Here is a 5481-nt window from a genome sequence, read left to right on the forward strand (position 1 = left end):
ATTGCTAATTTTAACAGAATGGAATTACCTGATTTAAATGTTAGTGGACCCCCTCCTCACAGGAGGTCAACTATATAAGTTCACAAATTCATAAAAGGTGGCATGAGAAGACATCTTCATCTGATTCTTCAAAAGTTGCAGTATTCATTACTCTGGAGGAGGTAGATATCAAAGAAAGTGCTCTCAAAAGGATAAACGGGTCAAAATGAGAATAAAACAATGGCTTGACCAATGGTACTGGAACATTTGTGAGGTGTGAGCAATTTGCCCAATTGTAGAACCCTGGCTTCCTCTCAGGGTACATGTGCAAAAGCCCAACAAATCATTAAGGACCCTAAACATCCTCTTCAATAGCATACATCAAGTTATTGATTTCCACAATTCCAATTTCTTATATCCAGATCAGAATGAAAAAATAAGGGGTCAGCCATCCTTTATTACAGCCAATGTGTATTTCTTAAGTAAAATGGTGGTTGACCTCTCTGAGCTTTTGATTATAAACCACAGTGCCACTCTACAGTAATGGAGATTTTGTGCCGAAGTCGATGAAGGTTGAGGGGAAGTGTCAAGAGGGGGAGTTCTTCCCCTGGTGCCCTTGAGGAGTGGTGGCAACTGAAGAGAAAATAAGGAGGCAGTGGGCAAGTATGTACCTGGTTGCATACCTGGTGAGAAAAATTTTATCTTCACCTGTTATTAATAAGGAGATCACTTAAAAAAGATAACAGATTAATTCTGTATTATAAAAAGCCTATTTCACATGGTGATGTTTAGTTAGACTAGATGCCTGATAAATAGTCTCTCTCAAAGTAAGAATATTATGAACAACAAAAAGTGCAAGTTGTCTCTCGCAGGATCTACTTTTCCGAAACCGTGCTGACTTTTCCTTAATACCATCTGATTATAGAGGTGTCTCACGATCGAACTAGCGACTATATGCTACCTTGCACGAAATGGATGCGAGGGAAATAGGTATGTAATTGCTCAGTTCCTCCATGTCTCTGTTTTTCTATAGTGGTGTTACGTTAGCCATTTTCCAATATCAGGGAACCTTCTGATCTACCAGCGACTTCTTAAATATTAATTCTAGATACAGCGCTATTCCCGAAGCTAGACCCTTAAATACACGAGCGGGTATTTCATCGGGCCCAGAGGATATATTACGCATAATACTTTTCAGCATATGTTCTATTCCATTTACAATTTTGGGCATCCGTTGACCGGCACGATTTAATAAGCTATTGGAGGCATTCGGTGAGATATTGGTGAAGATCCTTAGAAAGAAGGAATTTAATGAGTCAGCCTTTTCCATGATGCTGGTTACCCGTACACCTTAATCATTTTTGAGTGAATTGACAGTTGACAACAGAGGAGGCTTTTTTTTCATGATATTCTTATTTCGGGAGGGAGCAATATTCCAGTTGACGCGATTTTTCTAGATTTTAAGGAAGCCTTTGACAAAGTACCTCATAGTAAACTACTCGCAAAGCCAGAAGATATGGCATAGATACAAATATCCGGGGTTGGATTAAAGACTTTTTGAATAGTTGGGTACAAAGAGTAGTGATAGATGGAGTCGGCTCTAATGCAATGGAAGTTACTTCAGGTTTCAACTAGGGAAGTGTTATCGGACCTCTTTTATTCCTACTTTACGGTAGTGACTTTGACTTCGTAGTCACTAGTAAAATACATTTATTTGCCAACGATGCAGTGGTTTACTGTGATATCCGCGATCCTGAGGACACGGCGGGTTTATTAGATGAACTTTAGAATTAAACTGAGAAAAGTGCATAGTGATAAATTTTTGGAAAAGGAGCCCTGCCCTTTAGAATGCCAACTGAATTGGGAACACCTAAATGGAGAGTGTAGACTCATTTAATCGTACCTAGGCGATACCTTCACTCACGATCTCTCTTGGGTGAAACATATGAGGTGTGGACAGGCTAACAAAAAATTAAGATTTATTAGATGAGTGCTTGGTAAATGTGATGAAAAAGACAGGTAAAATTTCTCTTTGACTTTTTTTCACCTATTGGAGTGGTGATTAAATAATGTTTTTGCCTTTATTAAGGTTTCTTGATTGAGGTTTGATAAAGGTTTCTTGTGTTTAGGTGCTAGAACTGCTTAGTTTTCAGTTCAACCCACAACAGCATAACTGCTCTTTTGGTTATTAGCCACCCATACTGCGAGGTAGGGTGGATAACCCTTTTCTTTCCCTGGAATTTGGCAAGGGTTAATTACCAGTGATCCATTTTGGGACCTCCATTCCAGATGACCAACCTCAAGAGTTTCTTGTATTAGTTATCCATTGTCCCATTTAAGCTGTCAAAAGTAAAATTCACTACCATCAGCAATTTCGCTGTTTCCAGCCTATCCATGCCCAAAACACCTGCAAGAACAAAAGAAAGATGTACTTAGACTTAAAAAAATACTGTAAATTCCAATTTAAAAAATTCTCATATCACACCTTTTCCAACTAATGCATGTACTACTACGGCAACATGATTGCTAAAAACTTGATCCATTATATTAACATACATTTTCTGGAATGGCAATGGGGACAAAAGAGCATCTGTGAGGTTAAAGAGCCTATGTTAATGAAACATGATAAAGGCAATATCACATATAAAATTATTAATGGTTAAGGTTGCAGCGTGACTTGATTAACTTTTTCAAAGCTCATTTAAAGCACATGGTTAGCTCTTCGAAAACATGAAAAATTCCAAGACTGCTATTATTTGTGGACAGCCACTGAAAATTATCAATCATGCCCGCAACAAACCATAATTCTCTGTTAACCGTTTGCTATATTTTTGTGACAAGAAGTCAGTTTATCTAAACAGAATTTAACATAATTACTTGAAAGCACTCGATTGAAAAACAGACAACACGGGATAGTGTAAACATTCGCACAAAAGTTATAGCTAAGGTTAAGTTAAAAATATTATAAATTATTTATAAATAACACTGAATTCTAAGTTTTAACGCCAGGCTTTCATTCTGAGAAATTAAGGCCATAACGACAACTGACCTTCTGAGTCATCCTAATGTAAAATGACTAACATTTAGGGAAATATCAATCAATATCACTGAGCCAACAGGTGGTATAAAACACACATTACAATGGATTTGTATGGGCACTGTAACGATTTCCGAACGTACTGCAGGTAGAACCAGTATTTTACTAAACAAGGCAAGTATTTATCATTTATTTTTTTATTTACATTTCCCTTATTCATTAACCCACTCCCGCATGAGTATCATATAGTTACTCTGTACATAAAATAACTCTTGATGATTATTAAAGTTAAAAGTGATTCCATCATTGACTAGCAACATGTGCGCGTGACTTCATTAAGTAGGACTCTTATTACGCAATGTATTTACCCCTCAATTACCCTTGGAAAGTTGCACTGTTTCCATTATCTTAGGTCACAGCCGAACACGCAGCATCTTGAATAAAAACGAATGGTAACTACTGCCGTATGAATATTATTGGAAGGATCAAACCCAGCTGTAAGTATGGCTGGGGTTGATCCTTCCCTCAACGTAACATCTTATACGTGCCATTACTGATGTCTGGAATATTCAACGGGGAAAGATCGCAGAAACTCAACTTCATTGGAAGCTAGCGAGATTCAACTGAATCCTTTATCGGGAAGCCGCTACCCTCCACCCCCGCTTCATTTGGGAGAGGGGAAGGGTTTGTCGGCATTTTTTAGTTCCAACCCCCGCTCGTGGCCGGAATAAGGCCAAAAATGGGCCGACCACTGACACCAGCCTGGTATGAAGGTTTGGAAGAATAAGTTTACGTTAACCGAGTCCAGACGCAGCTGTACATACTTATTCGGTAAAAGGAAGCATGGATTCAGGCCCCTGGGTGTTAGGCACCTGAGCATAAGGCGGCTTCAGTTGGGACACCCTACGTAGTAGTACCGCCATCTTTGTAACTAAGAATAAGGAATAAACAGATGATGTCCGAATGTAAATGTTTTGAAATTTGAGACAGCTTGTGCAAACATGTGTTGCTGCAAAACCGCGTAGCGGTTTTCGCGTAATTCTGAGTAAACTTAAAAATTCCTTCGGCAGTCCATAACTAAAGTTTTCCATTTAATTCAGTAACTTGGGTGATTTTTGTCTAGTTTCGTATTGATTTTCTCTTGCCGGGCTGTAAAAACTCTATAGATTATTAATCTTATATTTTGCTATAATTATTTGGTAACATTGTGTTACATTTCAATAATTATAAGCTTTTCACCTTTTTATTCAACAAGGTAATTTTTTGGTAATTAATTGTTTGAAAATATACGTTGTGTGTTCTAATACTATTTTTATTTAAAAGCACTTTTCTCGCATGATTTTTCATATTTATAAGTTAAGCTTAGTATCAATTCAATATTTATCCTACAATTACCTTTTGTTTGAGCTTTTTAATTTTTGTTAGTTTTATTACTCTGTGGGATTACGTTGTGAAACCGTGACTCCTTTGGCAAATGTTTGGCGAAAGACCTATGAATCTATGCGAGTTGAATTCATGCAGACAGCAATAATTTTACTATGGGCAGTACTTAATGCTTACACTCTCTAAAAACAGCATCACGCTTGAAGATTATTTTCCGTAATTTTTATGTATCAAAATACGATTTAACAACAGACGAAGCATGGATACCAACACGATGGCAAAAACGATGTTTTTAGCCATCAAATGAACCACCAAACAAAGAAATATGTTCATATCTCTACATTTCAAATACATGTATCCAATAGTTCGATAAAATGAAGTTACTACAAGAATTAAACGACTTTAAAATGGAATGGGCCAAATATCTCTTGCCTATGGCAAACTCCTCCTTTCCCCACCTCTCCTTAATAAAGCCTTGGTTGTTTCACCGAGTAAAAGTGTGATCTCAAAGAAATACTGATGTTATAGAGACCAACATATATTAAACGCTCCCGCATGGCGATTATTCTTCCGCTATTTATCTCGCTTCTAGCTCTTGGAATTCTGGGGTTGCATTATAGCGTATTTAGGATACGTATCTAGCAAAGCACTTGCTACAGCAAACGGTGTACTAAATCCGAGGGCCAAAATATGTGCCTACATTTGGGCTCTCTCGCTGCCTAACGATTTGGACACTCTTCAAGATCATGTCCACCCTAAATCGGGCGATTTAGGCCCCTAAATGATGAGTCTGGACACAGCTTAACGACAGAGAACATTCAAAAATTTCAAGTCCATTAGTCAGGAAATCGAGTAATTTATGGGGGAATTCGATACTAGCTTCTTCAATATTTTTGTACGAGAAAGTGCAACTTGTTCAACGGAATATTTTCTTTCGTTATTGAAATATATCTCACGTCCTATACACCCAAAGGTTTTAACCACGTTGTTTTCCGATTCGATACTGATATCTGTACCTGATTGGTGGAACTTCAAAAAGTGTTTTGTCTCCGAAGCTTTGGTAACACTGCCGCTTCTGGATC

This window comes from Hetaerina americana, unplaced genomic scaffold (genome assembly GCF_022747635.1).
Source record: "Hetaerina americana unplaced genomic scaffold, ioHetAmer1.1.p SCAF_3, whole genome shotgun sequence".
Classification (NCBI taxonomy): Eukaryota; Metazoa; Arthropoda; class Insecta; order Odonata; family Calopterygidae; genus Hetaerina; species Hetaerina americana.